A 13,816-nucleotide genomic window follows, 5' to 3' on the forward strand; every position below is an offset into this window, starting at 1 on the left:
AAAATGGTTCTATTCGTTCCCCGCCCTTGGTACTGACGTTGTTACCAACATTACTGACAGGTTACCCTCTGACATGTCTTGCTACCAAGACCGTATAGTATGTCATCCCTCAGCCTACTTTCGGGCCACATGGTGGACCCATAACCCAAAGTTCCACAGGATTGAAACCTGACTCTCCTGTACATCTATGATTCCAAGGTATCCCTTATACTTGGCTTCGTATGAAATTCCCGAGCCACCGTTCAAAGTACCGATCACTCTGTGGTCCAGATGTTACCCAACATGTTGAAGATCAAGTTCACATTATTGATGAGAATCTGAAGGCTGCTCAGTCTCGTCAGAACAGCCAGTATGACCGTCATCATCAAGATATGGTCTATCAACCTGGCGAAAAGGCTTATCTTCATGTCACACCAATGAGAGGTGCACACCGTTTCGGAATCAAGGGCAAGTTAGCTCCTCGTTATATTGGTCCTTTCACTGTTCTCGAAAGGCGTGGAAGAGTGGCTTATCAATTGGAACTGCCGGCGAACCTTTCTCAGGTTCACGATGTCTTCCATGTTTCTCAGCTCCGTCGCTGCTTCAAGGACCCTATTCGAGAAGTGGATCACGATATGCTTGAACTACAACAAGACCTCTCTTATAAAGAGCACCCGGTCCGCATTCTCGACCAAGCTGAACGTAAGACTCGTCGCAAGGTCACCAAGTTCCTTAAAGTACAGTGGTCAAATCATTCTGAAGATGATGCCACTTGGGAACGTGAGGATCATCTTTGTGATGAATACCCCGAGCTTTTTCCTTCTACCTCTAAATTCTCGGGACGAGAATTCTTGTTAGTAGGGGAGAGTTGTGACATCCTCAGCTTTTGCTACAGTAATGCATGTGATTAAGCTACAGTGATCACCCGCTAATGATGCCACGTCACCGCTAACTATATCAATGTTCTCGTGATGGTTGAAACCGAATCATAGTTCGAAGCTTCGGGATTAAGTCAAACGTGGAAAGATTTTTATGTTGTTGAGATAACAACGTCGGGGAGTTATAAAGATTCCCTAACAGATTATAATATCAAGTCGGGTACTTTTGGAATCGTTGATGATCCCGATATATTAAGAAAGGGGCTCCAACAAAATAAGTAAAGAGATATAGTAAATGAAGATAAATAAACAAAAGAAAGGACGAAAAGTATAAATAATAAACGATGAAAGGAAAGTAAATAAGAATAGAATAAAGAAAAAGGGATTAGAATAAGAAATAATAGAAAAGAGAAAACAAAATAAAACAAATCAAAAAAAAAAGGAAAACCAACCGGCCCAACTGGGCCAAAAGGCCCAGCCGGCCACCACCCCCACCCTCCAAAACCCTAGCGCCACCCCCCTGGCGAGGGAGCCGCCGCCTCCTCCCCTCGCTACTCCCACGCGCCGCCAGCGCCCCCCCAGCCTCCCCCTCGTGGGGGGCCCCACCCCCCCACCGACACTCCCTCTCTCTCTCGGTCCTCCCACCCCACGAGAGACACCCATCCCTCCCCTGCCGAGCGACCCACCTCCCTCCCAGATCCCGTCGCCCCCCTCCTCTCCACCTCGCCTACTCCCTCCCAGATCCCTCCTCCTCCGGCGGCGAGCCGCCCTTCCTCGGTCCTCCTTCCCCCGGCGAGCTACCCTCTCGGCCCCCCCCCCTCATCCTCCCAGAGACCGAGGTCCCCCCTGCCTCCCCACTTCGGCGCCACCCCCTGCAACCTCTCACCACGCGGCACCACCTCCGCCCTGCAAGCTCCGGCGAGCCCCTGCGCCACGGCTTCACCATGCCGGCGACCCCCCTGCCTCTCCTCACCGAGGGGGCCCCCTCCCCATCGGCACCTCGGTCGGGACCTCGCCGGTCGTGGCGGCCCCGCCTCGGCCTCCCTCCGTTCGCCCCGGGCCGAGGCCTGCGCCGGCCGGCCACTGCACCGCGGACGAGCTCCCTCCGGTGCCTCCTCCCTGCCAGGCCGCCCCGCCTCCACTACACCGCCCCGTCGCCGAATCCCTCGCCGGCTCCCCTTCTCCACCTCGACGTCGCCGGCCATCGCTACTCCAACCGGCCACCACCAGCACCACCGCAACGGCCTCCTCACGCCCGCTGCCCCTCCCCTACAGGAGTAGTGAGCCCCCTCTCCTCTTTCTCCATTGATCCGGCGCCCCTCTGTGACGTGCGTTTTTGTATGTAAGGAACAAAAATGAAAAAAAGAAATATATATGTATAATCGTATGTATGTATGCATGAATATATATGTGTGTACGTATAGGTGAAGGTGTATGTATGTGCGAGGATATGTATGTACGGACTTAAATATGTATGTATGTATGATATAATGGATGTATGTACGTACGTATATATATATGTGTGCATCGAGTGCGTGTGCGTGTAATTGTTTTTGCGTAATCGATGTCTCAATGACATACGGGGCCGCCGCCCTTAAAACATTTAAAGTTAGTAGGGAAAATGAAAGCAAATAATAATAATAAAGATATATGTATTTATTAAATAACTAATTAATTAGGTATAATAATTAATTAATGAGTTAATGGATTAGTTAAATAGATATTTTAGTTAAATTAATTAATTAACATAATTAGAGAATGACACGTGGGTCCCTCGTTAAATTAACCTGATTAATAAATATTTAATCTTAATAAAAACTTGTGCCTATGACGTCCGGGACCCGCTGGTCAGTTGACCGGTCAAATGTTGATGTCAGCCTGACATCGCGATGATGTCATAATAGGATTTTATTAAATCTTTTAAATCTGTTTTTAATTCCTAAATAATTAATAAAACTTTAAAAATTAATATAAAATAATCCGTAAGTCAGATTAAAATATTTTCAACATGAAAGTTGATCAGCAGAGCGAGACGAACCCGGATACACGGCCCGTTCGTCTGTCACGCGTCCCTAGCATAGCAAACTTGGAACTTTTCCTTCGTTTCCAGTGTAACCGGTAGTAGCCCGAGACCCGGAAAATATCGTCAGATATTCTTCCGACCCGTCTATGACGGATGTTCCTGCGTTAGCTCATGTCTAGCCTGCATCTTTTCATGTCATGCTTTGTGTTGCATCGGTGCTATTATTTATTGTTTCTTCCCCCTCTTCTTACCGATAGACCCCGAGACTGACGCTGCTGCCGGGTACATCTACGACCCTGCCGATCAATCCTTTGCCGCAGAGCAACGAGGCAAGCAAACACCCCCCTTGATCATTCCTATATCGCCTATGTCTTTCTTCCTACTGCTTGCATTAGTATTTTGCTACTGTTGTAGTTAGCTCCTATATCTGATGCATAGCCTGTTTTTGATGAATTGCTACTTTCAGTCCTGTACCTTTAATCTGCTTAGTATAGGTGGAGCAGTCATCCCCTCTGACCCCGTAGCTCAGTTGCCCCGCTTGTTTTCAAATCTCGATCTCTGATCGACGAGCCAGACCTGACACAGCACATTCACCCCCCCCCTTTGTTGTACGACGCTATAGGGATACTATCGGGTACCGAGGGTGACACCTCGCTAAGTACTCCTGATGATATCTGTGTAGTATAGCTAGTCGGTCGTGGTTATCGAGGGTGATTCCTCTTTCACCATTCCCGACGATGCCCCTGTCGTGCAACCCCTCAAGTGTGGGACCCTCGAGGGTGATTCCTCTAAGCCCACCTTGACGGGTACATCGTTCGGAATCCAACGAGGGTGATACCTCGGATTCCCCCCGATGTTACGACCACACAGTTACCCGACCATGTTACTGGGATCATTGGTGATTAGTTGTAAGACGGGTGGATTCCCGCGAGACTGTGTTGTTGGCCTAATTAAAATGCTAATGGATTTGGGTATTTGATCTGGGTTGGTCGGAGACCTTTTCGCACTAACCGGCTACGCGGGAAGAATTATGGGTACTCGACGTCGCGGTATCAGCCGAAGCTTTTCAGATGCCAGCAGTGTAGCGGCGCGCGCCCGAGTGGTCCCGAGATGCATCGCGCTTGTGATTAAGGGATGCTAGGACTGACGTCGGCCGCCCACGCCACGTGCAGGAGCGTGAAGGGGAACTGGGCCCATGAACCCTTTGTGCTTAGGATATAGACCGGCGGGCTGGCCTCTCTGATTAGTCTTAGGTGGGGCTACGACGTGTCGATATTCCGAGGCCGGGCAGGACCCAGAAAAGTATGTCCGGCCAGAGTGTTATCGAGCGTGACGGGACATGTGGTGCACCCCTGCAGGGATGAAAATTAACTATTCGGATAGCCGTGTCCACGGTTACAGGACGACTTGGAGTTGTGCCCCGATCTTATACAACTACAATTGTTACTTAACTGGAATTAGTTTGCCTCGGGATTGCTTCCTCGCAGGGAATCGAGGGAGGATCTTTAGGCGTGACCTCACTTTAATATTGCTGCAACAATATGATTATTAATGTGTTACCCCTGTTCTACTCTCGTCTATTGCTGCAAGGCTCTGAAGATGCTAGTCTTCGATAGGACTAGGCCTTCTCTCTCTATTCTCGCATTGCTGCAGTCAGTCCACATATAACCCCCTTCTTTGATACTGATGCATAATTAGAATAGTTCTGATGTAAGACTTGTGAGTACTTTGGATGAGTACTCACCGCTGCTTTGCTCCCCCCTTGTCCCCTTGATCCGTTTGCTGCGACCAGATGATGAAGCCCAGGAGATGGAGGTCCCCGCCACCGACGACTGCTACCCCGACGGTGCCTACTACTACGTGGAGGCCGCTGATGATCAGGAGTAGTTAGGAGGTTCCCAGGCAGGAGGCCTCGCCTCGTTCGATCGTTGTATCTTTTGTGCTAGCCTTATCTAAGGCACCCCATGTTGTTTTATGTCTGTACTCAGATATTTGTTGCTTCCGCTGACTCGTGTGTTTATCGAGCTTTCGTATTCTAGCCCTCGAGGCCCCTGGCTTGTAATATGAAGCTGATGTTATTTTATTTGTGTCTAGAGTTGTGTTGTGATATCTTCCCGTGAGTCCTTGGGTTTGATCGTACGCATTTGCGTGTATGGTTAGCGCACGATTAAGCCGAGGGCGTCACAAGTTGGTATCAGAGCCGACTGCCTGTAGGTAGCCCCCTTTCCAACTCCTTGGCCGAAGTTGAGTCTAGTGTTTGAAAAACTTTACTAACACTGATGTTGTGGCTTACGGGCCCACATCTCAATTGGGTGGTATTAGTATCTTTTACTCCTTTCCTATGCTCTGGGCTCTACTCTCTCTTCTATTTCGGGTCAAAGATTTTACTAACTCTAACATTAGGTTCTCGTAAATACTTCCGTCCGAAGAGTCCCCACTCCTGATAATGACTCAATTCGTGGGGAGACTCCGATGATATTCTCCGATGCTTTCTCTCTAGAACTTGTGCCCATCGCTCTTGCGATTTCCCTTCCTTCGTCAACCACTATGGATGACTACATACAAATGTCCTTCATACCTTCTTCTCCAATTACTCTTACTTTATGAGAGGCAATGGATTTTCTTATCGGGGATTCGTCCATCATTAGTTGTCTGGGGTTTCGAGAGTTCTTCGAATTACTAATTGATCTTTCCGAATCCCCTCTAACCTATTGCTTTTGACCTTTTTCACCTGCTTGTGTTAGGGTTAAATCCATATGTCTAGCCGCATTCATTAAATTCCTTTGTGAATTTCCTCTGATCTTATCGATTCTACTTCTGTATGAATGCACACAATCATCTGCAGACACTCTTGAATTATCTTCCGGCGCATACGTCCTTCCAGACAGAGCTGGTTCTCGACAAATCAATTGTGGTGGTTGTCCATCTAAATCCATTCATCTTACTTGTATTTGACCGGAGCATCTGATTATGATACACCAATCTAGAAATCTTAATTCCTTTGGTAGTTAAGTATCGATATTTTTCAGATGTTCTATTAACACGATGCATTGCATCCTATATCCCTCTGACTGAGTACCGTTACTCACATCAGATCATTTGTGGATTGTCAGACTCATTTGAGTTATTATCCGACGGCATCCTTTGCTTTAGAAAATTCTTGTGATTGCTTCCCCTGACACATGATGCCATTGGTAAATTGTGTCTTCTCCCTTTGATAAGTTGTACCATACGAATTGTCAGCCATGCCCTTCAAGCATGTGTTAGTTACTCTTGAAGTTTGTGGTATATGTTCCTAAGATGCCCCGATGGGTTGGACATGTGCCTTCCTTAATCAATATGACCTGAAGAGTTTTCACAAGTCTTGCTCTTCTGGTGTTTTGCCAAATGTTCTTTTAAAGCTACAACTTGATCAAAGGCGAGGAATAAATGGCAGGTGATGCATTGATGAAGTGAGAGTCGACCTTGAACATTGTGTTCATGCCCATGGAAACGACGTTGATCCTATCATAGAAACTTCTCGTATAAATAATCAATTCATTCTGTAGTTCAAATATGGGATCTGTGACCTTGTCCTTTGCAGTCGTGGTTCCGACCATGTTGTCGTACCTTGATTTCATTCTCGGACGAGTTAAAGTACTTGTCTTCTTCAGATCGACACGCCGGTCCAAACCGTAAAGTTGATCTACCTCCGAGTATAATTCCTTGTAGCTCGAGGATATCGCGGAGCTATGGAACTTCTTGTGAGCTCCTCATCAACTATGATATTTTCCTTAATTCCAGTTGCCTCGTGTTTGAGTTGTTGGACACGCGAGTACATCGATATCTGAATCGAATACGCATTGCGATTCAACAATTTTTAGTAATCTTCCTTGTTTACGAGTTTGTACTCGATCTTGTCATTCCAAGCTGTTAAGCCACGTCATCATCGTCATGTTGGAGCTCGATCATGCTATTTATAACCTTCATCCCTCGAACACAATTCCAACTATGCGTTAAGCTTGCATCGAGCTTTCCACCTCATGTTGGTTGTCTTGAAAGGCAATCTCAATTCTAAGCGAGCAGTCTTATCTGTGTTTCCGACAACCTCTTGCTTCATCATTCCCTTGCTTGATGTCGTCGCTAAACGATTACATCTTCATGAAATTTCTCGTCGTGATCACCATCAGCATTCGGAGCTCTTGGAGGGTAACAATTGAATGCATGTTGAGAAATACCTTCCCTTTCCCTCGATTATTTGTATTATCATCGACACCCGTGTTGCTTTCCCTCCAACACAAACGTGTTCATGTTTTGTGTTGTCCTTTGTGTTACTCACTATCCAGCTTATGTTATCTTCTACCTTGGAGTATTACTATCTGGTATGTCAAGAATGTCGTGAAAATTGCACGCGTATTAAGAATTCTTGATATAGTAATACTTCTTGCCGTCACCATTCATTTCTTGGTCCCGTGTTGTTTCTAACCGGTATACCGACAAATGAACTCTGATGTGTGGTTCCCATACTTCTGTCAACCCTATCCCCTTGAGGTTAACAACTGATTGTTTCCTTCTTGGTGTGTTGGGTGTTGACTCATCATTTTAGCATTGGTTGTGCTACTCAACCCGTATTTCCGAGTGCACCCTTCGACCAATGTTTAATTGTCGTTGTTCCCTCGAGCATACGACATTATACCATTTGATTTGACAAATGCTATCTCCTTAATATTATAAATTTTGGAAGTTCAACACTGGTAAAACCTTAAGGGATTGCTGTTGAGCCTATCAGCCACACCCTCAACTCCTCTATGTACCACGATGAAGCTCTTGAAATCATTATCCTTGTGCCTAGCTCATGAAGAATATGTGGATAGTAGGAGTGTATTTCCCAAAGTTCACGTGCACTCTTTCCGCCGTGAATATGGAAAGTTTTGTTTCGTTTCCTCTCGTGAAATACCAAATCATTCACGCATGTGCGAAGTGTTATATGTTTTGAAGATTTGCTATCCTCACTCCATATAATTTCTCTTAGCACGTCAAGCTACTGACTGATTTGATCGAGGAAAAGAAGTTCTTTCATAAGAGCTAATCCATACTTACACATGGAGCCTTGTTATCCTCGATGATGGTGTCCAAATGAGAACCCAGTTACATTTTGACGTACAAATTCTATGTGGGCACGAATGTCTTGACATTGTGTTCATATGTATTAAATCAAACTCTTGATTCAAGAATTGCTTGTGTAGTTCATATCATGAGAACCTTGCGTCTTCATTTTTCTTCTCAGTCATCTTGAGTGTGAGGTGTCCCGGCACCAATCAGATCTAATTCTCTGGCAGATATGATGGTTGGAACATTTCCCAGTAATTATAACTTTGGTCTTTAGGAAAACCGCTACAGTGATGTCTTGTCTGGCACACTGGGTCGGAGGACCTATTGTTATAAATCCTTCCATATGTAAGGTTCGCCATTCTACCATGAGGAAATTGTATGACTTAGCTTTATAAGTTGTCCCTCCTGGTTCCTCTTGTATACCCATAAGTCCAACCTTTATCTGATGACCATGTCGATACTACCCCAAAGCACGGATGTGGTAATTTAAATTTCAACAGGAACATTGGAAGCGCGATGCTAAATTGTTCCTGATCAATTATCCAAACCGCATGGTATGGATAAACATGTTGATTCTTCTTGTCTCTTTACCAAGATGGTTATGTGCTGGATGACCTATCATGTATACCATACTCTATGATTTCCTTGGGAATGGTATACTCTAATACTTGTGTGTGTGTGAACACATTTTCCCTCCCATTGGTCTGTTTGATTTTTATTGTGGCATAACTTATCTAAGTAGTGTTAATTCCCTGCTTAGGTAAAATTCTTGGTTTACGACTCTGTCGGTAAGACCCTGCTACTATTATGGATAACATTCCGGTAGCCACCGGTGGACGAGAGCCTTGCCTATTGGTCCGCGTCGTTTCAACGAGCAGGAAAATGGTTCTATTCGTTCCCCGCCCTTGGTACTGACGTTGTTACCAACATTACTGACAGGTTACCCTCTGACATGTCTTGCTACCAAGACCGTATAGTATGTCATCCCTCAGCCTACTTTCGGGCCACATGGTGGACCCATAACCCAAAGTTCCACAGGATTGAAACCTGACTCTCCTGTACATCTATGATTCCAAGGTATCCCTTATACTTGGCTTCGTATGAAATTCCCGAGCCACCGTTCAAAGTACCGATCACTCTGTGGTCCAGATGTTACCCAACATGTTGAAGATCAAGTTCACATTATTGATGAGAATCTGAAGGCTGCTCAGTCTCGTCAGAACAGCCAGTATGACCGTCATCATCAAGATATGGTCTATCAACCTGGCGAAAAGGCTTATCTTCATGTCACACCAATGAGAGGTGCACACCGTTTCGGAATCAAGGGCAAGTTAGCTCCTCGTTATATTGGTCCTTTCACTGTTCTCGAAAGGCGTGGAAGAGTGGCTTATCAATTGGAACTGCCGGCGAACCTTTCTCAGGTTCACGATGTCTTCCATGTTTCTCAGCTCCGTCGCTGCTTCAAGGACCCTATTCGAGCAGTGGATCACGATATGCTTGAACTACAACAAGACCTCTCTTATAAAGAGCACCCGGTCCGCATTCTCGACCAAGCTGAACGTAAGACTCGTCGCAAGGTCACCAAGTTCCTTAAAGTACAGTGGTCAAATCATTCTGAAGATGATGCCACTTGGGAACGTGAGGATCATCTTTGTGATGAATACCCCGAGCTTTTTCCTTCTACCTCTAAATTCTCGGGACGAGAATTCTTGTTAGTAGGGGAGAGTTGTGACATCCTCAGCTTTTGCTACAGTAATGCATGTGATTAAGCTACAGTGATCACCCGCTAATGATGCCACGTCACCGCTAACTATATCAATGTTCTCGTGATGGTTGAAACCGAATCATAGTTCGAAGCTTCGGGATTAAGTCAAACGTGGAAAGATTTTTATGTTGTTGAGATAACAACGTCGGGGAGTTATAAAGATTCCCTAACAGATTATAATATCAAGTCGGGTACTTTTGGAATCGTTGATGATCCCGATATATTAAGAAAGGGGCTCCAACAAAATAAGTAAAGAGATATAGTAAATGAAGATAAATAAACAAAAGAAAGGACGAAAAGTATAAATAATAAACGATGAAAGGAAAGTAAATAAGAATAGAATAAAGAAAAAGGGATTAGAATAAGAAATAATAGAAAAGAGAAAACAAAATAAAACAAATCAAAAAAAAAAGGAAAACCAACCGGCCCAACTGGGCCAAAAGGCCCAGCCGGCCACCACCCCCACCCTCCAAAACCCTAGCGCCACCCCCCTGGCGAGGGAGCCGCCGCCTCCTCCCCTCGCTACTCCCACGCGCCGCCAGCGCCCCCCCAGCCTCCCCCTCGTGGGGGGCCCCACCCCCCCACCGACACTCCCTCTCTCTCTCGGTCCTCCCACCCCACGAGAGACACCCATCCCTCCCCTGCCGAGCGACCCACCTCCCTCCCAGATCCCGTCGCCCCCCTCCTCTCCACCTCGCCTACTCCCTCCCAGATCCCTCCTCCTCCGGCGGCGAGCCGCCCTTCCTCGGTCCTCCTTCCCCCGGCGAGCTACCCTCTCGCCCCCCCCCTCATCCTCCCAGAGACCGAGGTCCCCCCTGCCTCCCCACTTCGGCGCCACCCCCTGCAACCTCTCACCACGCGGCACCACCTCCGCCCTGCAAGCTCCGGCGAGCCCCTGCGCCACGGCTTCACCACGCCGGCGACCCCCCTGCCTCTCCTCACCGAGGGGGCCCCCCTCCCCATCGGCACCTCGGTCGGGGCCTCGCCGGTCGTGGCGGCCCCGCCTCGGCCTCCCTCCGTTCGCCCCGGGCCGAGGCCTGCGCCGGCCGGCCACTGCACCGCGGCCGAGCTCCCTCCGGTGCCTCCTCCCTGCCAGGCCGCCCCGCCTCCACTACACCGCCCCGTCGCCGAATCCCTCGCCGGCTCCCCTTCTCCACCTCGACGTCGCCGGCCATCGCTACTCCAACCGGCCACCACCAGCACCACCGCAACGGCCTCCTCACGCCCGCTGCCCCTCCCCTACAGGAGTAGTGAGCCCCCTCTCCTCTTTCTCCATTGATCCGGCGCCCCTCTGTGACGTGCGTTTTTGTATGTAAGGAACAAAAATGAAAAAAAGAAATATATATGTATAATCATATGTATGTATGCATGAATATATATGTGTGTACGTATAGGTGAAGGTGTATGTATGTGCGAGGATATGTATGTACGGACTTAAATATGTATGTATGTATGATATAATGGATGTATGTACGTACGTATATATATATGTGTGCATCGAGTGCGTGTGCGTGTAATTGTTTTTGCGTAATCGATGTCTCAATGACATACGGGGCCGCCGCCCTTAAAACATTTAAAGTTAGTAGGGAAAATGAAAGCAAATAATAATAATAAAGATATATGTATTTATTAAATAACTAATTAATTAGGTATAATAATTAATTAATGAGTTAATGGATTAGTTAAATAGATATTTTAGTTAAATTAATTAATTAACATAATTAGAGAATGACACGTGGGTCCCTCGTTAAATTAACCTGATTAATAAATATTTAATCTTAATAAAAACTTGTGCCTATGACGTCCGGGACCCGCTGGTCAGTTGACCGGTCAAATGTTGATGTCAGCCTGACATCGCGATGATGTCATAATAGGATTTTATTAAATCTTTTAAATCTGTTTTTAATTCCTAAATAATTAATAAAACTTTAAAAATTAATATAAAATAATCCGTAAGTCAGATCAAAATATTTTCAACATGAAAGTTGATCAGCAGAGCGAGACGAACCCGGATACATGGCCCGTTCGTCTCTCACGCGTCCCTAGTATAGCAAACTAGGAACTTTTCCTTCGTTTCCAGTGTAACCGGTAGTAGCCCGAGACCCGGAAAATATCGTCAGATATTCTTCCGACCCGTCTATGACGGATGTTGCTGCATTAGCTCATGTCTAGCCTGCATCTTTTCATGTCATGCTTTGTGTTGCATCGGTGCTATTATTTATTGTTTCTTCCCCCTCTTCTTACCGATAGACCCCGAGACTGACGCTGCTGCCGGGTACATCTACGACCCTGCCGATCAGTCCTTTGCCGCAGAGCAACGAGGCAAGCAAACACCCCCCTTGATCATTCCTATATCGCCTATGTCTTTCTTCCTACTGCTTGCATTAGTATTTTGCTACTGTTGTAGTTAGCTCCTATATCTGATGCATAGCCTGTTTTTGATGAATTGCTACTTTCAGTCCTGTACCTTTAATCTGCTTAGTATAGGTGGAGCAGTCATCCCCTCTGACCCCGTAGCTCAGTTGCCCCGCTTGTTTTCAAATCTCGATCTTTGATCGACGAGCCAGACCCGACACAACACATTCACCCCCCCCCCCTTCGTTGTACGACGCTATAGGGATACTATCGGGTACCGAGGGTGACACCTCGCTAAGTACTCCTGATGATATCTCTGTAGTATAGCTAGTCGGTCGTGGTTATCGAGGGTGATTCCTCTTTCACCATTCCCGACGATGCCCCTGTCATGCAACCCCTCAAGTTTGGGACCCTCGAGGGTGATTCCTCTAAGCCCACCTTGACGGGTACATCGTTCGGAATCCAACGAGGGTGATACCTCGGATTCCCCCCGATGTTACGACCACACAGTTACCCGACCATGTTACTGGGATCATTGGTGATTAGTTGTAAGACGGGTGGATTCCCGCGAGACTGTGTTGTTGGCCTAATTAAAATGCTAATGGATTTGGGTATTTGATCTGGGTTGGTCGGAGACCTTTTCGCACTAACCGGCTACGCGGGAAGAATTATGGGTACTCGACGTTGCGGTATCAGCCGAAGCTTTTCAGATGCCAGCAGTGTAGCGGCGCGCGCCCGAGTGGTCCCGAGATGCATCACGCTTGTGATTAAGGGATGCTAGGACTGACGTCGGCCGCCCACGCCACGTGCAGGAGCGTGAAGGGGAACTGGGCCCATGAACCCTTTGTGCTTAGGATATAGACCGGCGGGCTGGCCTCTCTGATTAGTCTTAGGTGGGGCTGCGACGTGTCGATATTCCGAGGCCGGGCAGGACCCAGAAAAGTATGTCCGGCCAGAGTGTTATCGAGCGTGACGGGACATGTGGTGCACCCCTGCAGGGATGAAAATTAACTATTCGGATAGCCGTGTCCACGGTTACAGGACGACTTGGAGTTGTGCCCCGATCTTATACAACTACAATTGTTACTTAACTGGAATTAGTTTGCCTCGGGATTGCTTCCTCGCAGGGAGTCAAGGGAGGATCTTTAGGCGTGACCTCACTTTAATATTGCTGCAACAATATGATTATTAATGTGTTACCCCTGTTCTACTCTCGTCTATTGCTGCAAGACTCTGAAGATGCTAGTCTTCGATAGGACTAGGCCTTCTCTCTCTATTCTCGCATTGCTGCAGTCAGTCCACATATAACCCCCTTCTTTGATACTGATGCATAATTAGAATAGTTCTGATGTAAGACTTGCGAGTACTTTGGATGAGTACTCACCGCTGCTTTGCTCCCCCCTTGTCCCCTTGATCCGTTTGCTGCGACCAGATGATGAAGCCCAGGAGATGGAGGTCCCCGCCACCGACGACTGCTACCCCGACGGTGCCTACTACTACGTGGAGGCCGCTGATGATCAGGAGTAGTTAGGAGGTTCCCAGGCAGGAGGCCTCGCCTCGTTCGATCGTTGTATCTTTTGTGCTAGCCTTCTCTAAGGCACCACATGTTGTTTTATGTTTGTACTCATATATTTGTTGCTTCCGCTGACTCGTGTGCTTATCGAGCTTTCGTATTCTAGCCCTCGAGGCCCCTGGCTTGTAATATGAAGCTGATGTTATTTTATT

General features: G+C 47.1%; 1 pseudogene; it reads left to right on the forward strand.

Moving 5' to 3' along the window:
* The first annotated feature begins 1,801 nt into the window (after positions 1 to 1,801).
* The window catches only part of LOC123441790, a 31,149-nt pseudogene continuing 19,134 nt past the window's right edge, over positions 1,802 to 13,816 (forward strand).

The sequence above is a fragment of the Hordeum vulgare genome, chromosome 3H (genome assembly GCF_904849725.1).
Source record: "Hordeum vulgare subsp. vulgare chromosome 3H, MorexV3_pseudomolecules_assembly, whole genome shotgun sequence".
Lineage (NCBI taxonomy): Eukaryota > Viridiplantae > Streptophyta > Magnoliopsida > Poales > Poaceae > Hordeum > Hordeum vulgare.